The sequence below is a fragment of the Synchiropus splendidus genome, chromosome 12, assembly GCF_027744825.2.
Source record: "Synchiropus splendidus isolate RoL2022-P1 chromosome 12, RoL_Sspl_1.0, whole genome shotgun sequence".
Lineage (NCBI taxonomy): Eukaryota > Metazoa > Chordata > Actinopteri > Syngnathiformes > Callionymidae > Synchiropus > Synchiropus splendidus.
This window is the reverse complement of record NC_071345.1, coordinates 4614130-4638848: the sequence shown is the minus strand read 5'-3', so window position 1 is coordinate 4638848 and position 24719 is coordinate 4614130. Positions and strand designations below refer to the sequence as shown.

General features: G+C 41.0%; 1 protein-coding gene across 1 annotated transcript in view; it reads right to left on the bottom strand.

Moving 5' to 3' along the window:
* The window catches only part of flrt2 (fibronectin leucine rich transmembrane protein 2), a 53412-nt gene extending 37217 nt beyond the window's left edge, over window positions 1–16195 (bottom strand). The window contains exon 1 of the mRNA XM_053880935.1: window positions 16029–16195. The gene's annotated coding sequence lies outside the window, so the exon portion shown is untranslated. The remainder of the gene's footprint in view (window positions 1–16028) is intronic.
* Window positions 16196–24719: the final 8524 nt, after the last annotated feature.

The window sequence follows — 24719 nt, the reverse complement described above, 5'->3', positions numbered from 1 at the left end:
CATAGGATGCCGAAATTTGCTAGTGCACGTCATGATTTCAACACACTGTTGCTGTGTAAAATGGGACTGAACATGAATGATGTTGTGAATTCCAGCGTGTCAAAAACTCGCTTCCTGATACTAAACTTAAATACATCTGCAAATGAGGAAATCTGCAAAAAGCACAGGCAAATCTAAACACATATACTGCCATTCATCCATCCGTTTTCACCGATTATCTGAGTGGTTTTCAGGTTACCGAGTCTTGTGTCTGTCCTGGGCCTTCCACCTAGTTGGAAATGCACGTAGTACCTCGTAAAGTAGGTGACCAGAAGACGTCCAAAGTAGATTCCAAAGTCACCTCAACTGGCTTTTATCTACTTCAACTCCCCCCAGGTGACTGAGCTCCTCCACCTATGTCTAAGGGTAAACGGTAGTGATGCCATCGACCAATGAGGTGTCATGAAACAGTATTGCGGGACTGATGAAACGGTTGAGATGGTGCCGCCTACTGACTGTGTGTGTGAATGGGTGGTCTCACCCCAGTCTCATTTCTCCCTCTTCAATCTTCCACTTGGTCTTAAGTGCAGTTAGGTCTCCTCAGCGAGGGGAAATCTTGGAAACAAATGTTCTCACACGCGTCACACACTTATGTAGTCTACCAGCAAACGATTATTTTCATAGAGAAAAAATTGTTCTTTTCGTTAACCTTCCGTCTCAGGACCCATCACTAGTTGGCACTAGTGATAGTTCGATGAGGCGTCATGAAACAGTATTGCGGGGTTGATGAAACAGTGTCCTCATTTTCAGGGGCTAGAAGATGGTGTTTTTGGTTTAGAAATGCGAGATTTCGTTGAATTAGTTGTTCAAGTTACGTTTTACAGCATCAGCGGCCTCTGAAAATGATGACACTGTTTCATGAAACCTCATCAACCCTTCACTAGTAAATGGCTTACACGCCATATTTCCCTGAACAAGTCCCTAAGATACCTGAGTAAAGATGCGACCTCCAACTAGGACAAGACTTGAGGAACGTTTGAATAGTCCAACTCATCTTTTAGTAATGATTAATGCATGTAAATAGAATATAATATATGCAGCATTAACTATGTGCTGTCATTAAAACTGGTGCACGTGAATTATGATTAATGGTGTACCATATAAATGGGTACCTAGTTAATATTCGGAAGTTATTAAAGGACTTGTCACATGAAGCAAATTTACCCAGTTTCCATCAAAAAGAGCCAGTCATACAGTGATAAATCATGACTTCAGTGGCATAAAAAAACGGTGCTCTCATTACGGTATTCCACACATGCAAAGTATGTTACCCTGTAATATGAAAGAAACGTATTTGTATCTAAACAAGGAAAGATGCTGTGCCACAAATGCCACAGCATATCTGTTTGGCATTCATTAAATGCGCTAAGGATCAGAAGAAGCTGCTTTGTCACCACATCTAATGGTTTCTGTGGATCAGAAGCGGCAGGAAAATGAAAGATTACCACAAAGGTCAATTCGTCCATTTGTTTCCTTTAGCCAGCGTCACTTCTGAAAGGGCCCTATCTGGGTGATTACTGGTGCCGCAGGAGAGAAATTTAGGCGTCTCTGCGAGGCCACCAAATCTCATCTACGTGTTTCAGATGAAGCTTTGGATATTAGGACAAAAGGGTAAAAGGACGGCACTTGATCACAGAGGTGTGTGGGTTCTATTCCCTTGCCGTTTCCTGCACCTGAGCTAAACGCTGCTTCCGACCGCATCACTTTTAGAATGGCAAACAGCATGCTGAAACACAGCCAGACAGAATGCCATTACCCTGCGGGTTCATCACCTCTATAAACTATGCTGCGGCGCATCAGAGAGGAAGTGAACACACGGGCTCGCTCCTAGGAAACCACGTATCGGTTTGTCATCAGGGCATACTAAAATGTCTTCCCCAGTCTTCCCCTGACACCGCAACTACTTCTGACATTTAAGAGAAAGCAAAACAATTCCACTCTTGACTGCATTTTTGACAAGAAAAAAAAAAAACAGAAAAATGCACCAAGCGATTTCCGGAGTAAGAAGGGTAAAAAGTCCCCCGGTAATATACACACAACGGATAGGAAAGGGAAAACATCCTGACTGGCGGTCTGGCGATGTTTGTCCCATAAATGAGGCCATTTTGTCGCAAATAATGATGCAGCTTTACACGCTTTACTGGCCAATTTAAAAGGGGACCATGCTGAAGCATAACCCGGGAGAAACGGAGTGGTTTTATTTCTCTTCCGATTTCTGGTTTAAAAGAATGGCCTCGCTAAACCTCTTTTATACGTCTGGGCCCATTTATGTGAGCGGTCCCCGTTGTGTAGTTTTGCTTTCACCAACTTTCCCCATCGCCTCCAACACTTCTCCCTCTCCGCCTATTTGTCCACTGCCTTCCTGGAATAGGGAGGGGGGGGGTGTTCACCAAGCAAGTTTTGGAGTGGAAAATAGATTATTAATAGAATAAAACGGTGTCCAAATGTAGTAATAACAGAGGGGGATGCAATTTGCTTAGCCACCGCTTTTACGGTTACGAGTGGATTCTGTCAGCTCCACTGAGGCTTCACTAGATGCTAATTTGGTGTTATAAGCCTTTAAAGTGTCATTACCATTTGTGAAACCAACAGGGACGAAGCAGGAGCCTCATGAGGGTGTTGTGAAACTTTGAAATTGATCGTCAAAATATTTTGTGTATTTTTAGTTCCTCTTTTATTTTATGAAAAGATTGCGCTGTTCTTTTGAACAAGTTTTTTAGTTGTGAAAGAGTTGTCATGTTAAAAAGTGGTATTTATTTATTGTTTTTGACATCATAATCTACATCTTTTTCTTACATATTTGTTCCCCTCATAAATATTATTTTTTATTTATAAAAATGTTAGTCACTACAATGGCATAAATTATTATTAATATTATTTTTATTTGTATTTTTTTTTAGTGTCTTCAGTTTTCTTTCACTTTCACTGTTTTCATTTCGCATTTGTTACTTTATTCAATTTTAACTTATTTATTAACTTTTTTATTTCTTTTGTTTTCTAAAAAATAAAGGTGTGCTAGTTTTTCTTATTATTTCTTCTATTTTCTTAATGCGTACAATTCACTCCCTTCAGCAGTTTTTAGTTTGCCCTCTTTGTCCAGTGTGATACATGTGTTCATGAGCAGAAGTGTTCGTCGCCAGTCTGCACAGTCGGAGCCAATACAACCCTCCTCACACCTTGAAAATCTCTCAATTTACTTTTAATAGGCTGCAGTAGGAAGCAATTGCATCGCTGATGTGCTGAAAGGGTTGAAATTGAAACCTGGTACAAGGACGACGGCTCCCTCTCAAAAAGGACAGCGCCACACTAGATGCTTTTTTGGACTTTTCTGTCGTTGTATCGTCTTCCTTCATGACAAAAACTGGGATATTGTTTTTAGAAATGCCATCGAGGCTGCGTATCAGTGAGTCTTACTCTTAGAAAAAAGAAGGAAGCCAAAATAGTCTTCATGAGAGGTAAGGACTGTCTTTGTGTAGGAACAAAAAAAAAGAATTTAAATGTTTAATGCAGACATCTCGCGCAGTCAACCTCGTGTTAGTTGACCTGGATCAACCATGGTAGTCATGTCGGTCTAATGTCGGATTATTTTCACTCCTCTCTTCTCCGCCTTCAGTGCCCTGCTGAGTGGTGGTCGGTTTTGTTTGCTCAAGCTGCAGGTGGCACGGTGACATGCATTAGTCTTTCAGTGCCCCCATAAGAGAGGAGCAAATGTGAGCTCCCCGGAGCGTCGGGTCCGGGCGTAACTGGATAAAGGCTGTCAGAGGCCCACGACTCAGCCACAAGTGGAAACCCAGACAGAATCTAATAAGAGTTTCAGCCTGCTGCAGTGTATAAAACAGGAGCTTATTCACATGGGCAGTTTGAGCAGTACTATCTTAGAGTTACAGGGGTGCAAAACGGCGTCCCTGCATCAGCTTATTGCACAGTAAATATCACTTATGTAGCACTGACTTTACATATTATTATTATTTTCATTTTGTATCTTCAAAATTATACTCATTGTAGTAAAAATGACATGATATTATTGGTTGATTTCTCATTAAAATTTCTAAGAATAGATATTTTTTTATTCAAACCGCCTGTCTCTACTATGTCAATGAGATGTTTCTAGGTATGTAAGCCTCACAGCGGGAGCTGAGCGAAGCCCCGTTCTGAAGTCAAACACAGACTGACTTCCTGCTTTTAAGTTTATCCAGTGAGCTTTCATGTGTTTCATCCACGCAAATGCCGCGTGGCACTGCTGTGGCATCAAACCTAAGAAGCTGGATTCCCATTTCATATCATTTCCACATTGTTTTCACTGTCTGAGTCATCTTCCTAAAGTTTAAGACGCGGCAGCAACACTGCAGCACTTTAAACTATTTTATTTCCTGGTCATGAGCTCTGAAATGTGTATTTAAAGAAGTGTACTTGGTAGTATTGATTGATATTCTATGAAATGTCACCAGTTCCTCCACTGAATCCAGGCATCCTTCCGTTTACTTCCATTGAAAATAGCGGAAAATGAATGTTGACCTCAGAAGCCACATCAGGTTAAGAGAAGTGATTCGCCACTCATGATGTTATTGGTTGCACACTTCAGCTTCACATTAGACTTGTGGGTGGGAGAAAATGAGCACTGTGTCTTGGAAAAGAAGATCCCTTACAAGGATCTCTGCTCCAAAAAGCCAATATAAAGACGTCATTGTCGATATTTATGTCGGTTTTCAAGTGTTACCAGAGCCCGATCTTGCTTGTGAACCAACACAGATTAAGTAATTTCTTGAAAGCAACCTCTCAACTCCTGACTATCACTCCAAAAGGTTTGAAGAGAGAGATTCTGCACTGAGGAGTTTGTCAAATCTGAAGGCCAGTTATCAGTATAGGAACTTAAAAGCATGTTTTTGTTGATCCTGGAGAGCAAGGAGCATGTTTATATTCTGGTGTTGCTTCGCATTACCATACACCACCATCTTATTCTCACTTACACCTAACTGACTTTCTTGCTCTAGAAGGTATCTAATTGTCGAGGTAAAATAAACAAGAGGGAAAAATGAATGAGCTTCTTGTTGACATAACGGATTTCATTATTGAAAAGGAACGGTAAGTGCTTTATTTATCTAATTCTTTTGGTAGCTAGACAGTGTGTGAGTCTACCCCCAAATGTCCCCGGTCTGTCCTGAGTCATGTTTCACCACACTCAGGTTGGACTCTAATCTCCTCCACATGCTCTTGTGGGGAAGCTCTCTTTCTCCACCACAATAGAAAATATTGCTCACAAGTGAATTAATATGTGGGTTTCGCTTTGTTGTGCCCATTGTTTGGAGTCTCTGCTGCTGTCCCCTCTCTCACACCTTGTTCTAAATGAGTCCCATTCTTCACTGATTTTCTTTTGGAGGGAAAAGAACAGGGGAAATAAATGCATAACCCTCTATGCTTTGTGTTGTTCGATGGTGGTTTCTCCAACAGAGGTTCCATTTCATCAACATAATTGGGGAATTTATGAACCAGCGTTGATGTTTTCCTGACTCCCTTAATGTCAGTGCAACTCACACATCCTCTGTTTGTAGTGGAAGTGGCTTCGTACATATCAAGTCTATGGGCCTTTAGTTTCATGTTGATGATGCTCCGTCACACTACAGTTGCTCAACAGACATCTTAAGAAGCAGAAGAGGAGTCTGTTTTTAAAACTCCGATGGGAATTCTGACTCTACAGCCAGAGGAAGTGAACATACTGATTCAGTATGGAGGATTATTATTTCATTCATAGTTCTCTCAATTGTTACCTGTAGTGACTGAAACCTATTCAGAGTATTTGTTCAGGAGAGAGAGGAGATCTCAGGCCCAGTGCACGCAAAGACAAACTGTGTTTTTGTCCACATGAAGCCGACGTTTTTAGCCGCAAGAGACACAGCATTTTGAAAACGTCATCGCCCTCTGTGTGAGTCTTTCAGCCCAAAAAACACAACAACAGCGAACAACAATCCAGACGTCATTCAGCGAGTCGGCAAGAAATCTTTGGCTAATATTTAAGGACAACGTAGAAGATGCTGATTTCCATTTATTTGCCGAACCAGAGTCAACAATATAATATAATAACATTGAATATACCAACACAATCTCACTCCCATGACATCAAATAGCCACACAAACATGATAAATGCCTGGCAGGGTAAAGGGTCTGATCACTGTCTGGTTGGACAACATCGTTCAAAAACAACTTCTCAAACTCCTAGAACACTGAGGACTTGCGTGCACGAGTTCCTGGTCCACTGATCCCACTGATGCACAAAACACGTGGCAGCTAGGATGAGAACAACAACAACAAACATGGAGGAATCCCTGAACAAAAGCAAACAGATGCTTTTTTTTATGTTTTTCACTACACAATGACCAGGGTTTCCACTGTTTCCACTGCACTGAATGTACTTGAAATTCTTATGAAATTGAAATTCTTATACGGATATTTTCAAGACATTAAAAGAGCTTTAGTTTAAATAAGGTGATATGAAAACTTGAAGATAGCCACCATTGTGATTCATTGTCAAACTGATGGAAAATGAATTTTTATAGTTGTTTAAATGTACGTATGGGTCCATTATTTGATAGAGTAATAATAAATGCATTCAAATTGAAAAATGTGGCGTCTCGTGGCAAATATTTTTATACCATTAAACTGCGATTAATTGAGATTTATTATCACGAATTCTCAAATTAATTAGATTCATTTTTTTAATCGAATCCCACCCCCCAAAAGAGGGGCGATGAGAACTCGCTTGCCTCTGAAGGGTCTCAACTTTGGTAAAAACTGAAGCACATTCCTTCAGTATCATTGTGAATCTGGGTGACCACATGCATATCTGATGTCAGTGTGGTCACTCAACTGCTGTGTTAATAGATGCGGTCAGATTTCAAAATCATACTGTAAAGTCGCCCACGAGGTTATGGCTCTTTTTTACCGACAAAAATGTGCAGGCAGACTCAAGTGGCGAAACTATACATTTAGGCGTTTTTTTTTTTTTTTCTTCTCCTGCTCTCATTCCTTATATAGTTTCACCCACAGAGCAACCACACAACCTCCGCACCAAACATTCGTAACTCACATCATTTGACTTTAGATGTGTTTGTCCTTGTAAAGCTAAGCTGCTCACATAAAACAAAATTTACGGGGCAGCAGGATCCCGGCAGGACTTGGGTCCAACACATAAACAGCAATGAGACGGTTGTAAAAAAAAAAAACAAAACACACAGATAGGTACACCTTGAATTATGTAGCCCAGTCAAACGCTAGGCGCGGTCGGGGATGGACAGTGTGGCTTTCGCTCGGGGCCAGGTCTGTTCGAAGGTCATGAGAAAGAGGAATGTTGCTGAGCTGGATTCTTGCCAGCGGCTGTGCTCTGACAAGAAAGTTTATTTTTCCTTCCAACAAAGAGAAAACTGTACGCCACGCGGGAGGGGACGTCCTCCTCGTGTCATTTCAGTTGAAGGGATTTGAATAATTGGCTTTAGAAGTATGGGACGCTATCTTGCCAAAAAGGCATGGGAAGCAGGTGTTTTTGTTTTGCCTTTTTCTTTCACCTGGAGTCATCGGCTATAATTAAAGAGGGGTTTTTGCCGGCGTTATTGCTGGACCAACAATTACCCAGCAATTACTGGGAAGCTTTAGCGATAGAAGGGGATGCATCACTCTGCGGGCGAATGACAGCGTGAGCTAACTCAGCAAGTGACATGCAAACTGGATGAATAATAGCGCCAAACTGAGCGTATGCAGAGTAAAGCAGAGGGTGGTTGCAAAGACCATATTTAGAAAGGCAGCCATAAAAGTTGGTGGGGAATAATGCTGGGAATCTGACTGCCAACCTGTCAGATGTTGAGAGGATTTCTTCATTTGATAAATACGTGTTGTTCCCCGCAGGAAGAAGCCACTTTAATCTGCAGATAAAGGAGGCCAAAATACAGGTTGGCGATTTCAGGAACTGGTCTGTGTGTGTGAGAGAGAGCGCGTCACAGCTGTGCTTGTTGACTAAACCTCTGTCTGATCCACCGTGTCACTGTCACAAGGTCGGTTATTGCAACAACGAAACTGAGTGATGATGTGACTAAGCCTTCTTGGGAAAATGAGCACAGGCTGACAGAAGAGGTGAAGAAAAAAAAAAGAAAAAACTTTTGACGAAGTGAACGGCATTTGTTATCTTCAGTCTGGCGTGTCTGATTTTTGGCTCGTCCAGATGGGAATCAGATCACGGCTCAGCGTAGATGGCAGGAGAGAGGCTGGTATCATGGCGGAGGTGGTGTGAAATCTGATTCAGATCAGATTTCTTCAGACGGGACTGAGCCTACACACTTCAATTTGATTTCTGACTGTCCTTCACGGCGATTCTAACACAGAACACATGATGGTGACTTCACGGCTGCAGTTGCCACTTATCGTCGCACATTTTTTTGCTTTCACCTACAGATCAGGTGACCTCTGACCTTTAGGATGTCGGAAAGTCAACACACATATCACACTTGATGACAGGAAGGTGCTCCAGAAAAAAGTATTTGGAAGTTAGTCAGGTGAATGGAGTTAAACTGCTGAAATGATGCTAAGGCCCACGTACGGTGACCTCTGACCTTGAACATGGTTTCACACCTTAAAGTAAACTTTGCGGCAGTACATTTTAAGGACTTCTGACATGCATCCAGTGCTATTTATAGAGCATTTAAATCGTATGTATCAGCGGAAAATTACAAGATAATAACATAATTTCTGTGTAAACATTAGCAGTTATGGGAATATTCACATTTATTTTGATCAATTTATGACAAAAAGTAATGAGTTGTTGAGGCAATAGCCAAGCCATGCCACATGCTGCCTTCGTCGTCAGCATTGGAACGCAGAAGTCAACTTGTCAATATGTCAACAATTATCATTGCACCAATTCCAGGTACACCACATGACACAGTGTGATGTTATAAACTGTCATAACATCCATGATGAAGGAGCATGAAGGACATTGCACTGACTGATAGAAGTTTCAAGTTTACATAACATTCTTTTCTAGAGCATTTCTTTATTTTTTTTCTATTTTCATATATATATAAAGTGATACCTCGGTTTAAGAACGTCCCGGAATTCGAACAAATCGGAGTTCAAACAAACATTTTGAGATTTTTTTGTATTGGATTTCGAACGAAAACCCAGAACTCGAACGCCCCCGAAAAAAGCAAACAAATCTAACGTGCGAGGACCGATCAGCTGACCCTCGACACGCTTTGTTATTGTGTATAACGCAGCCTCTGTATGCAGACGTGCGGCGTTAGCTCCATTTACTGACTGTTTTTTCTTCATATTGAGGTGTAAAACCTTTCTTGTCTCCACACTGGACCGTGGTAGAGTGTCACAGGGGAGGTGCTGGCTCTCCACACCTCCACTCCAGGGTTTGATGTCCTGTTGTGGGCTGGAGCTGGGACATATATATATATATATACATTGTAAATTCAGCAATAACTTTCTTGTATTTTGGAGCGAGTCTCTGTATTTAACAACCGCCTGATTTCTCAGAAAACACAGAGAAAACATCATCAGTTCTCCTCAAAAGTCAAGTGTCACTCGGCATATGAAGCCTCACTGGTGCTTCTATTCCTTACTGCATTGTGCATTCAAGATTTTAAAGCTAAAAGTTGAGTGCCCCATGGACTTCTTTGCTTTGATGACATCATATTCGATCACAGCTCATGAGTCCACAGAGCTCTATTTTACTCCACAGACTTAACCCAACAATGCCTGACTGAAGAGGAGTTTACAGCACCAAGAACCTTGAATGCTGCAACAGTTTATGTCCGAAACTGTGCGTACAATATGTATTTGAAGGTTCTCAGGTGGGGGCAGGCATGGAAACCAAAATGGATCAGCGGTATGAAGCCTCCTGAGAAAGAGTTCAGTGTGGTTGGAGCAGAAGATCAAGGACCGAGGCTGTGTGTTGTGCGCTCCACGCCTGCTGGCAGCCGCTCTGGCTGGCATCCACTGATGCTTTTTTGGCCGCGCTCAGAAGACTCCAAAGCAAACAAAAATGGTCCGCTTTCAGGCCGTAAAACTAGTGTGTCAGCCTACTCACAGCATTGAATTTCACAGAATAGAGCAGAAGTATTTGTGTTATATTTATATAAAATGGAAACAATTACGTATAAAAGCAGTTACTGGATACACTTTGGTTTTAATTTTAATTGTTGGCTCTGAAGTTGTATATATGATCGGAGTGTTCATATTTCTCAAAGTCCATGTTGGAAAGGAAAGCGTTCAAAACACTGACTCCCATTAAGATAAGTGTTGATTTTCTCTCATAAGGAACGTGTCCTTCACTCACATGCTCTGATTATTTTGACCTATTTTCTCATTAATGACTCATTTATGAAGAAAAAATGCTCATTATTGAAGGTAAGGTGACACAATAAGTCGCACATCACTGAACAAAATCATCATATATGCACATAATTGGGCTTTTCGCCAGGAATAACTCGGCTTCTAAAACTTTTATATCAGAATAATTAGGTTGAAGTTCAAGTTCCAAGTTTGTATTCATCAGATTTTAGTATAATGTCATACATTCCTGGTGTTTAAGGGCATGACTCTTAGGAGAGGTAACACAAATGTATTTATTTTGGGGAATTTCAGATTCAATTCAGTTAAATGTGATATAGTTTCACCATATTTTTCTCGTTTAGATTGAGTTTTATAGTGTATATTGATCTATTCTTGAGAATCAGAATCTGCTTTATTGCGAAAGGGCGTTGGTACGTTGTGCAATAAAATAAAATAAACGACAAACAAGAATAACTGCAATACTCTACAAATATATAAAAGAAGGAGACACTTAAAGGCTTCGTATGGATTCATGACTTCGTCCCATATTCACTGTCAATGAAACCATGTTATTAAGTTGCCCTCCATTTGACGTCCAGTTTTCTTGTGCGATAAAATAAAGTTGCTAAAAAACTGGCTTTTTTTTAGATTAAATCTCCAGTTTAGTCGGAATTAAAATTGACCCTAAGTTTAATGGACACAGGTCGCGTTGAAATTGTGTTGTCATTAATTGCAGCGGCTGTAAAACGATGAGCAAAAATGAGAGGCAGCAACTCAGACTTTAGCCTTCGGTGTAAAAACCAAAAAGCGTGTGTAAAATAAAAAAGGCAGTTGGGTCATTTACTGGCTGGTGTGATAATGGGATTTGTTATTTACAATGTGGCCCTGCCTGCCCCGCACGCCGAGACAGGCATGTCAGGCGGATTTTAAAGGCGGAATAAAATGTTTATAGGGCTTCCTGGTGCATAAGCGATTTCAGCTCTTCCCTCCGACGCTGCTTTGACAGTCCACGTCGAGTCGAAGCGCTGAGTGATTTATTGTAGATTCGCTGGTAATGTCAGAGCCAAAACTCCAGCGCCAACCTCCGTCTCTCTAGTCAAGGCTCTTTCTTTCACCTCAGTTGGACAATGAAAACTGATGTAATACTTGCATTAAACATGCATGAGGATCACTTCTAAACTAGTTTTAAAAACAGGCTCCAGCATGGAGACTGACTCATGATACAAACTCTGCAATGTTCTGGACTTGAATCATGAACTCCTCACATCTTTTATTTAAGCGCTCAAAATGCGCTGTTTTCGCCCGAGTGTCTGAAGTTCTGACACCACAGCCGGTCTCAGCTGCTGCTTCTCGTCTCGGGGATATAAGCAGGTTCAGTGGTGCTGTCTGCGCCGTAGAAAGGCCAAAAATGCATGAGGATCACTTCTAAACTAGTTTTAAAAACCGGCTCCAGCATGGAGACTGACTCATGAAACACACTGGGCAATGTTCCGGAGTGGAACCATGAACTCCTCACATCTTTAATTGACATTAAAGTGCCTAAAATGTGCTGTTTTCGCCCGAGTGTCTGAAGTTCTGACACCACAGCCGGTCTCAACTGCTGCTTCTTCCCGTCTCAGGGATATAAGCTGGTTCAGTGGTGCTGTCTGCGCCGTAGAAAGGCCAAAATTGCATGAGGATCACTTCTAAACTAGTTTTGAAAACAGGCTCCAGCATGGAGACTGACTCATGAAACTAACTCTGCAATGTTCTGGATTGAATCATGAACTCCTCACATCTTTTATTTAAGCGCTCAAAATGTGCTGTTTTTGCCCGAGTGTCTGAAGTTCTGACACCACAGCTGGTCTCGACTGCTGCTTCTCGTCTCCAGTCCTCCAGGTGATCGGCACTGTGGGCGGAGCTGCGTATTGACCGCTATAAGGTCAATAAAACGCCCTCTCTAGTCAAGGCTCTTTCTTTCTCCTCAGTTGGACAATGAAAACCGATGTAATATTTGGTGCCGTTCTCCATGCCACCAGGGATCTCCAGCTCCCTCTTCATGTTATTTCAGTGACGCATCGGACCTCTTGGCCATAATCGAATCATTTGAAACTTAACGTTAATACCCAAAATGTGATGGAATGTCTTTCGCAAATATACACTTGATACACTCTCCCCTCAGATATGTGTTTATTTTGAGAGCTGCAGTAACATTTTAAGCCCTGATGGCAAACGTGCACTGACCTGTGAGTATATATAGGACATTCTAAAAGACTCTTAACTCTAATTAACCTTCATTCTCCTTTCGGCCTATAATCACATTAGCCCTTGGTATTTGAGTGTGTTTTCTCATCCGAGGGAGGCCAAGCTACGAGCCCAGATGAACAAGGTTCTCCTTGTCCTGTGGCTCCCAATTGGCCAGAAAAGGAGCCTCTCTCTCCCCCTCACTGTCTCACCCTCCTCACACGCTGTGTCGACTCTGAGAGCTCCCCCACTTCATGTCGGAGCCCTGCCCTCAGGCTATGTCCAGAGACAGACAACGTCTGATTCATGCTCTCAGACGGCCGCGATGTTCAGCTGACTCAACACCAAAGGACTGAGCTTGTTCTCCAAGAGACTCTTTATCAACACTGCTGTACCTGTAAATAGCCAGTCTTCCTGTTGTTGTCAGTGAAAGCTGAGAGTAGAGCCACAGAACAAATATGTTACATCGAACGTGGAGACAGTCCCTTAGTATGGGAGGTTGATCTACTTTGAAAAATACTGCCAATATGAATATGTATGTGTTTTCTATGTATTGTAATATATGTATGTATTTTCAGTGCAGTAGGTTGCGCTCTTGCTTTATATATATATAAACCAAGAGCGCAACCTACTGCACTAACCATGAGGACAGTGTTTCACAAAGTCCTAAAAAATATATATTATTTATTTCATTATGTTACATTTTTTTGTTTTTTAGTGATACATATTATATATAAATATAAATATATATATATAAATATATATATATATATATATATATATATATATATATATATATATATATATATATATATATATATATATATATATATTTATATTTATATTTATATTTATATATATATATATATATATATATATATATATATATATATATATATATATATATATATATATATATATATATATATATATATATATATATATATATATATATTTATATTTATATATATGTGTGTGTGTATCTTTAAGTGTGTGTGAACTTTCTGAGCAATATTTCCGCATAAAAAAATAAGCTTTTCATCAGGAAAAAAGGAACTTTCTGTATCACTATAAACAAAAAATGAAACATCATGAAATGAACATAAATACATTTTTAGGACTTTGTGAAACACTGTCCTCATTTGCAGTGCAGTAGGTGGCACTCTTGCTTTATTAATGATGTGAGGTTTCTGTGAAATGGCTGTTTCAATCACAATATTTGACATGCACATGATGCCTCATGAACCCGTCACTAATATAGATGACGGCACAGGGAACGGATGACGACCGTAATTCCGGACTATAGAGCGCACCGGAATAATAGCCGCACACACGGCATTTAAGATGGAAAATAGATCTTGTTCATTCAGAAGTCCGGGTTCAGTGGTGCTGTCTGCGCCGTAGAAAAGTCAAAAAAGCATGAGGAACACTTCTAAACTAGTTTTGAAAACCGGCTCCAGCATGGAGACTGACTCATGAAACAAACTCAGCAATGTTCCGGACTTGAATCATGGACTCCTCACATCTCTCTCAAAATGTGTTGTTTTCGCCTGAGTGTCTGAAGTTCTGACACCACAGCCGGTCTCAGCTGCTGCTTCTCGTCTCCCGTCATCAAGGAGTTCGGCTCTGAGGGCGGAGCTGCACTATTGACCGCTATAAGGTCAATAAAACGCCGCCAATCTCATGGGTATGATGTGACGAGGCTCAATATTTTGGCAGCATGATGCCCTTTAGCCTGGAAAAATCCATATATTAGCCGCGAGTTCAAGGAAAAAAGAAAAGAAAAAAGTAGCGTATACAGCTTATAGTTACACATTTCAATTCCTTAATCTTATAGCTACCAACGATATTTCAAAAGTTTGGAAATGTATATAAAATAAATGTAAATGTAATGAAAATGTAAAAAAAAAACAAATATATACACACACACATGCTGTGTGTGTGTTTTAAGTGTGTGTAAACTGAGGACTTTCAGAGCAAGATTTCCGCATAAAAAACAGGTTTTCGTCAGAAAAAAAAAGTAATTATGTCCAGTTAAATTCTGTTTACCTGTGAAAAATGTCGGTGTTGCACTTACCATTTAAATAATGAGAGTACACGCTCAAAAAAGCCCAAGATAATTACAACTTTGTCACCTCTAACATTTCCAACCTATTGCTGAAAATGCTCATAATTATTTGAAATTGTTTTCTTTTTTTTTCTTACAGGAGAGAAATTGCTAGCAGCATGTTTCAGCACTGTTTTGGACTGTCAACGTGAGCGATGAAAGAGGATGCGAAATGCTGCAGCAGTATCTCAGACCTATTAAAACCATCACAGCTTTTTCAAAAGTTTCCTTCAGTGAGACTTGTCACCTGAGAGGTTGACAAGACGAGTGCGGCGGGTCAAATGGAGACCCGGAGGACGGGCGGTGAACTAGAAAGAAACACGGCCAGCATGAATAATTCATGGTTGAAAGGTTTAGCTAATGACTCTCTTAAAAGTTTATGCAAAATGAAGGAGAAAACTTGGTTGAAGTGTTTATCTTTATACTTGTTAGAGGTTTGGGAGTCTTGTCCTGAGAAGCCGGTTGGTCAGGCGCATGGCAAACATGACCCGCACACCTCAAGTGACTCAGCAAACTCAAGGTGATGACTCGGGAAAACAGAAGTTATTGTCAGGACACCTGTCGATGTGTCACCCAATTTATACAATAAGACACATCATGGCATCATTGTTGCCAAATTGTTAGGAATTAAGTGATGACTAGGTTTTTTAAGAAAGAAAATAATGCTATTAACTTGCATTTTCTCCTAGAATTCAATTTTAAATATTGATAAATTAAAGTGAGAATTCACTATACACCCGGAAGCAACCAAGTCGTGTTTATTGGAGTATTTTCTTATTTCTATTGTTAAGTTTAATATGCATCCATCTGTCATCAATATGTTGTTTTCTTTGTATTTTTTAAATTTTTGTATTTGTCACTTTTGACGTCACTTCCTTGTGTGTCTTTGCGATTACATATGTGTTTTATGTAACTCTTGAGACTTAAATGTATACATCAAATCAAAAACAATTCCAATTTTCAAGTTAAATAAGATGTCTTTAGTGAGTAGTATTTTATTTATTTATTTTTAATGTGACCCATGTGCCATATTTCATTTATATATACACATTTTCACTCACACTTAACAAAAACTTTAAAAACTTTATTATATATTATATATTTATTTTAGTGTTTTCATGTATGGAAAGACAGTGTCCAAGTGTCTTTTAAAATTGAAAAGTGAACGACTGACGGACACGTGGACGGATCGTTGTCAGCTGTGTTGTCATCGCTACGATCACAAACGTTGACATGATAGAGGGAGAAGACAGGAAGATATGAGTGCGGCATCTGACTTTGGACAGAAATGTTGTCTAATTTTCAGGAAAAGAAAAGGGAAAAAAAGGCACTTACCATCTGAGGGCTTTGGTGATCATTTAAGGGTCGCGACACAGAGAGCTTGGAGCGCCACTCTTACATCCCAGCACAGCCTCCAGGCACGAGGACGAGACCGACGGGACTTGTTAACTTGAAAGTGCGGATGGGAGGACGGCGGGATTGCCAGAGTGTGTCAGGAGGAAACTGCAGGCAGCAGTCAGTCGGGCCGCAGACACATCAGACCGACACGAGATGCGTGAATTCAAAGACGCCAGCAGTTCCTTCTTCCTCTTCCCTTTCTCGAATGTAACTTAACCCCTTGAGAGGCTTCGCTGTGCAGACAAACAGAACCAGTTCCAGACCTGTCCAACACTACGGGCTGCTTCTCCCCCTTCTCTCCCCTGACTTCTCTGCTCTCTGTTTTTTTTTTTTTTTTTGGTATCATTTAACTCTTCTTTCTGGAGCCAGCGATGAGCTCACCGCTGGTTCGGGTTTCAACGCCTAGCTGGAATGTGAGGGGCAGCCGCGCAGAGAGGCAGAGGTGCCACGGAGGTCAAAGGCTACTGAGCTGCAGTGGAGGAACACAGATGATCACACAGCGATCTAAGCCAGTAGGGAGGGGGGTTCTACAGAGTGACATCTGAGGGGCCTGGAGAGCTGAGAACAAAACAGGAGTGGGAGGGGTCAAAGGTGACGGAAGTCGCGGGGTCTGGCTACATTTGACAGGCCTCAAGGCGGCGGACTTGAAGTCTCCGAGTACATTTACACGCTCAAACGGACACACACACACTTAAAGAGCAAGTCTTTTAAGTGGCAATTTTATTGCTCACTTAGTGTTTTGTGGCGATTTCCTGTCGAGGAGGAAGTGTGTGTTTTGTCCAGCCATGCACTCCATAAACTATATGAGCGTCCATTTACCATGTGACCTGCGGATCTCATTCTAAGTACCTCATCAAGACGGAAAATATTTGCTTATGATTTTGCAGCCCAACAAGCTCCAGCAGAGAAATACTGGCAAGTTACTCTCGTGATGTTTTAGTGTTATGACGCTCCACCTTTCGCCGTCCACTCTCAGTTGCTCATTTGAGTTCAATTGTGTGTGTCTAACAATGGACGGACGCAGCTCTCGCCCGACATCTGGGACTGGCTCCAGTGACCCGCGACTGTGACTCGCTGGAACGAAATGGCAGACAAAAACGTTTGGAGCTGCACCCAAAAAATGTTAAACGCCACCTGTTTTGTTGCGGATTGGAGTCCATAGGATGTCAGTAAAAGCTGCTGCAGGTGCGCTCTTAAAAACGAATTGTATGAATCCGCTGCCACCCGCGGCTCGGCAGCAGGGGCGAGAGGAGTGTTAATTCCCGCCGCTGGATAATTTTATAACAAGCCAATTGCCAATAAAAAAAGCGACTTTCATTTAAAGTCGTGGTGCCATGACAGATGTGACTTGTTTGACTTGTCTTCCATCCTGGCTTTGGCACCGATCAGGTCTCTATTAGCCCAATGAAGTGGAACCATTTCTACTTCCCCCTCAAAATAGTGAAGCTCACGGATGCATCGATTGTGAGGCGCCGTATGAGGCCCTTGTGTGAGTCGGTGTGTGTGCTACGGTAAATTCAGCTTGCGTACTGTTTGTGCAGATGAGTGTCAGGGCGGGCACACCCCGCGCGAGCATGTTCCCATGGGAACTGCCGCGATAGCGAACAGCTTGTTTCTGTGTATTTTGGCAATGTTGCCACTGCTGGAATGGTGACAGACACTGGGGAGGTCTGATATGCAAAACTGCTGCCAGGTAGGACTTATGTGGGGAAGAATATTTTCCTTTCGACTTTCCTCTGTGTGTTTTCACATCCATGCTGAGTTGGATGGTCACAAGGCCTTAGTGGGATTTAGTTGAGCGAGCGGTAGACGCCGTTGATTGAATAGAGTTTATGTTTGAGGGTCTTGCTCAACGCCACGAGCTGACAGGCTGAACTTGTTCTTGAGGGTCAGCAATCCTCAGGTGGATCATGGGATCTGATTCAGTCGAACGACTGCAGGTTACTGTTACACGTCTCCGCACGCTTGGCCGCCACGCTAGCTGGCTACGCTTCTGACCTCTTGGTGTCTTGCGGGGAATTTAACACTACATAAACAGGAAAATTGTTTCTTTCCAATCTCGGTTTTGAATTAACCACTGAACGATAACATCGCGCGGCGGGTTAAGTGACATCATTAGCATATTTGTAATTGTAACTCTTTTCCGATGGATGGAGGAGATTTAGTTGGAAACGGATGTTCAGCTGCTAGCAAGGTTGTAAATGAGCGAAAACAGACAATTTAGTTTGGACCCAAAAGTGGAATGCTAGCAGAGCTAAAGCAGGCAGCAAGCTAAAATAAATTAACTTAAGCTTAAAAACTCATGAAAATTGATAAAAATAAAACAAAATAAAATGACTTTTCCAAACCGGAGAGGAGTGTCTGACCTGTGAGCGCCTCCTAGCTGTGCGACCACATTAATAATGCTACAATAGGTCAGCGAGATTATAGTCAAATCAAAAAAGAACTTCAGTGGCAAAAAATGTATAAACACTCTCCCAACTGTGGATCGAACCCTGGCTGCTTTAGTGGAAGCACTGCTCTCTTTCAGTATATATATATATATATATATATATATATATATATATATATATATATATATATATATATATATATATATATATATATATATATATTGTTCAGCAGAGACACAAGTGACTGACAATTCCGTCAAAAGGAACAACAGAATACAACCAAAAATGGATCTTCTGTTTGCTAACAAAGCAATCCATTGTTACAACCAAGGCATCAAACAGCAACTCTTGTCATTTGTGTCGTATGTTGACGTCGAACCCAGCGTTCCATGTTACGTGTTGACTAGTGACTGGCTCGTGACGCTTCATGAAACAGTGTCCTCATTTTCAGCGCCCACTAGATGGCATTCTCTGCTGCAAAAACCCTTTGACTTTCGACAAATACTTTAATGAAACGCGTCAACATGCAATGCAGGAGGGCCACTTCGGTATCAACATAGGACGCGAAAGTCACTAGTCGCTGTTTGACACCTTGGCTGAGAGAATGTGTTGCAACCAACCGAAAAATAAAGGCAGAGAATCACGGAGCCTCTTTGACGGAGATGGAGCACCACTCTGATATATTGTTTTTCTGCATTCATCCCTCAGTATTTTCTCACCAACTGCCGCAGCCCTCGGATCATAATGCAAACTAATAAAAACCATTTTGTTGAAGCAAATAGCCATCTGCGGTCTTAGACAAATATCAAATGCCCTCCTCCAAGTGACTTGAAGAACACAATATATATTTCATTTGGCAAGTATCACGCAGCAAGCGGGAGCTCCAATATTAAATCAACGCACATGTATGCAGTGAAACCTTGATGTTTTTGTTCGCGAACCCCAGGAAAGCCTTCTTGCTGAGAGAGCGGACTTGCCAGTTTTGCGAGCGCCGTTCTCGTCCTGCCTGCCCTCTCGCCTGGGACAGCAGGGTAATTACATCATTTGGAGAAGGAATGAAAACACTTTACAAGCAAAAGTAAGTGAAATGCTTTATTGCACTTGGAATTGCCAATTAAAAAGCAACACCTGGAACACCGAGGCTCGGCTACAACAGCTCTCTCTTGCCTTGTGACACGGATAAACCAGTCGGTTTCCAGCCTTCGAGAGGCCCCCAGAGAATAGTTTCCTTTCCCCCCTTTCCCCGTCTTTATTTGTAAAAAGCTGCCGACAGTGCACCTTCACTTGGGCGTACATAGCCCATAAGTCACCGAGGCCTGACGTGTTTTGAAGTGTATTAATAAAGGCCATTTCACAGGTTGAGCGTATGGAAAGGTTACAGTGTAAACTGGCTCAGTACAGGCCACTGACTAGGAAAACAGAGGTGATTCTCCCCAGCACCCCATCAACACAAGGGCTGCCCCCTGTCCAACACACACATGAACCTGGCCCAGAACTGAGGGCTGCTTCCCAAAAGGAAGGAAAATAATAAGTTGTGGGAAACTAATTTGAATCAAATCAGTTTTGGTGCTTTATTCCTTCCATGCTTTTCACATTATTCTCTGTCTACAAACAGGCTTTTACATTTAATAAAGGACGAGGACTGATGTTGGTGGTTCATGGTTAATTTCTCTGCGACCCTGAGGTGCATTTTTTTTCATTTGATTTCTTTTTTTTTGTACACCAAACCATTTCAAATGCAGTGAAGTCATACAGCGTGTGGCATTACCAAGCCACGGCCTTAATCCATGCCATCATTGTCATCCAAGTCTACAGAGATTCCAAGTTTGTTCATACTGTTCAGAAACAATAGACCATTTAAATACCAAACCAAACCTAAACCTGTTTCCCTAAAAACAAAACTAAATGCAAAGATTGTTCTGTGGTCATTTTGGCACCAACGTTTACCTCTTGTAGACGCCATGTATGGCACCGATATCAGGACATACCATAGTACACACTCGTGATGGGTAGATGCGGTATCATGAAACAGTACTGCAGGGTTTCCCTCATTTTCAGAGCACACTAGATGGCGCTCTTGGTTTAGAAATGACGTGCAGTTTCATTGAATTAGTATATCAAGTACTCTGAAAATCAGGACACTGTTTCATGAAACCTCATCAACCCTTCAACACTGTGTCATGAAACCTCATCTACCCCTCACTACTAAAAACCAATCCAACCATAATCTATACCACAAAACCTAAAAAACAGAACCTCCTTTCCCCAGTATCATTTTGCGCACGGCTATCTTCACTAAAAGTTTATATTTTACTGTTGCTGTTACACTGGTGCAACGATCCCACAAACCTCTTTTTAACAGTACCTCGAGACAAATGTACATGAACGTTGGTTTAACTTTTTTCAGTTTTCATGAAATATTCACATGGTGTCCTTCATAACTGCACAGCTGCAGTGTTCATAGTTGTTAGTATAAAAACCAACGTATTCATGGTTGGAATAAAGTCAGTTTTGAGTGCCTCCTTTTTTTTCCCCCTTTATGTCCCGGACCTTCTCCTGCACAGTAGCTGAGTGACACCCTAACCACGCCCCTGCATCTGGAGTTCCCAGTCCTTCTTGCTGCTGTCACAACCGCAAAAAAAGATTAGCATCAGCCTGCACTGCCATGACGACACTGGTGACAGCAGCACTAGCATGGCGACCGCACGCTTGCGGTGTCAGAAAGAAAGTCTTATTTACTTCCAGAATGTCTTTGCCAGACGTGCCAGCTTATTACTTTTGAGTTCGACTGACTCAGTCATATGGAAAATAAATTGGAGCCGGAGTACTTCTCATCTGGTTTGGGCCCGAAGCTGAGAGTGCTGAGAAGAAAAGTATAGTCAATGATGATATTTGTTGTTATGAATGAGATGAGCTATAGCCGGAATTGGGTTCGTCGGCCCTTTTGTAGCTGCAAATTTTGAGCCGGCAGCGGAGGATAATGCGCCTCTCACATCCCGAATAGTCTGGTCCTTCGAAGATCCAAGCTCCACAGTTTACTGAATCCTATCACTTATTAAGCCTGCGCTGCTTTCATGGGTTTATATAAAAACACAGTGTCATGTTTCCTCCGGAGCATTCTCTTTCATTAAACACTGCTCCAGGAATGAGAGGGCTCTTTCATGCATGGTTTACGTCAACGTATTTGCAAAGTGAGTGGTTAAGGGCAATTCCTGTGCTCGGATTCCAAAGTGCGGGGGGGAAAAAAGGGCTCGCTGAAATATAAGAATTGCATAAAAGGATTGTCTCGATGAGCCGTGTGTGGAGTGTGTTGCCTTAAAGCTTGAGCAGGAAGAGCCTGACTTTGGTCACCTGTAGTCAGGATTAAAAAAGTCTGTCAGGCGTGCTCTTTGTGATTTGCTTACTTTGTACCAAGAAAAAAAAGTATCCGAAAATGAGTTCAGCCAATAAACCTGGGTTTGAATAGCTGTACAACGCTGAAGCTGTCACAACTTAAAGATTAACCAGGAGTCAAAACAACAACGTCCACCTCTGTTTCATTCTTCGGATGCTAACTCATTTTCAAATCTTTCGTAGAGTTCTTTTTCGCGCCAATTTTTCTGAATTATAAGACAGTGCCTTGCCAACTTGGAGCACTGCCATCTTTGAATGAAAAGGCAACAATTTTTGGATCTAATGGGCCACAAAACATGACTTCCACATAACGATAATCTCGCTGTTTTTGTCATGAATTCACTCCTGACCATTGATGGACCGTAAACGCCTGACTGTCTTGACTCTTGTGCGTTTATCCGATAAGAAAATCCTTATGTCTGAGGTGTGTTTGTCCTTAAAATCAGCTTCAAGAACAGTCAGGGGAGACAAACGTGTTAAACCTATTCAAACAAACAGAGAAGTAACTCGGCGACTTTTGACATTTTTTAAACCTATGTTAACAAAAAAATGTAGCCATCCTTGCCGTACCATAACTAACAGTCCTTCAGTTGCCTGGGCGGCAACTTTTGTTCCACTGGTTGTAATGTTTCTGTCTTCATTCTTCTGTTTAATTATTACACATAAAACCACCAGCCTGAGCACTTGCATGTTGCTAGTTGTTTAGATTTGATGTTGTTTCCACGTTTTTCGCCTTTTAACGCAAGATTTCGGCCATTTTCTTTTTTTTATCGTGGGGCCGTGAGACCCATTAAAGGAGCTCCTTGTCTAAGAATGTAAAATGACAACAATAACAGAGGCTTTAATAATCAAATATGAATATTCTTAGATGCAGTTTTACTTCAATTATTGCCGTGTACATGTTTCACGCTTTCAAGTCTGGTCCAAACAAGTCAATGTGAGACTGTTTTTGTTCCCTTTAATGCATCATTTGATGAGCAGAAGTTCATATCTGAGCTCTACAGGCTGAATCATTAAATCTCCGTATATATATCTCCACAATGTGTGCTCTTCTATTTCAAGCTACTTTTCCACAGCAAATGAAACCTTTTTAATATCCAATATTGCCAGAGCGAACGAGACTTATTGTGAAGGGATTTTAGTGCAACTTGATTTTACATACTGACTTCTCCTTTTAGCCTTCCGGACGCTACATTAGGGATGCAACTCTTTTTTTTTTCTACTTTGTTATTAAAGAAATGTGGCTCAGTTATTCTGCTTTGTTGAGTCTCATGACGTTTGTTTTCATAACACGTAATCCGAGATATGCAGGAGCTGCAAGTGTGTTTTCTTTTGATGTTTTTCTTGGCGTCATAGAGGCTACTGTTTTGAAGAAGTAGAAACTGGATTCGCTTGAGTGACAGTCTCAGTAAATGGAGCTCATAAATCTTGTGTTCGGATAATTGTTTCTGAATTAGATACATTAGTTTAATTATTCATAGAGAGGTTATCCTTGAAAGTTTAGCTGATCTTGAGACATGGTTCAATGCTGCTTGGATTGCTGTATTTTTCAAGACCCGGGTGTCGAGCATCCATTGGTACGGGGGGCAATACTGCACTTTGAATTGTGTAATAATCGGAAACCTTGAATAATGTGAAAAATATAAAAAAAGTTCTTCTTCTTCATCTGAAATCTGCTGTTGCAGTTTGTCCTTGTGTGAAATTTCAGTTCATTTTATCCAAATATTGACAAAGCAATGTTTTTTGGAGAGACCAGATATGATTGCAGGTTAAAAATAATAATAATAATAATAAATAAAAAAAGATAAGTGCTTCAAAAAGTGATTGATAAAGGTGTTATACAGCTTCATTCAATTTACTTTATGTTTTACGATCCACAACTGGACGTGATCAGACGTTCTTATTCACAGAAGTAACATCCACGATTAAGCTGGAAGACGGACGTTTGCTAAAGTTTTGCATTCATAAACATGGCAATGTCAAAGAAAATCTATCGAGCCTGCCTTCATCACCACATTGGCAGCGGCCGCCTGGTTCGGCAATATAATATTGTAATAAAAGAAGGCGAAAAGGACACAAAAAAGTTCTTCTTCTCTACCACAAAGTCTGTCTTTATATATTATGTAGACTTAGTCTTTCTTTATTGTCATTGCACAAAAACATATCACTGTATTATGGCAACGAAATTTCAGTCTGAGGCTTCTGGTTTCCCAAAAAAAAAACTATGTCCAAAATAAATAAATATCAGATAAATACTAACAAAAATGATAATTTTATATATATATATATATATATATATATATATATATATATATATATATATATATATATATATATATATATATATATATATATATATATATATATATATATATATATATATATATATAGATGTGTGTGTGAAATAAAAGTTGATGACCAACATATTTCCTTGGCAAAGTAACTGGCATGAAAACAAACTCAGTCCTTTATCAGGAGGCAGAAGACAAAAGTCTGAAGGTTGTGATGGTCTGTGAGTGAGACCTTTCGAGATCACATGGTCCTCTTTGTCACATTTAGCTAGATGCTATGGCAGGCCTTCACACACCTCATTTCAACTTCAGAAAACCCCATGGAGGTTTAGACGTAACACACCTGCTGGAGCACATCTATGAACCCACTGGTCTCTAAACATGAAGCATATGGTGAAGTGTTCTCATGTGCCTTCATGCCACTCATGATCTCCCAGTGGTATAAATAATGGGATTTAGGTCACCTCTGTCCGGGGAGGAGCCTCACACGGAAATGCCTGTGTTTAGCGCAGACGTGGTGTGGTCGTTTGGCCGTGCAGCTTTCAGACATG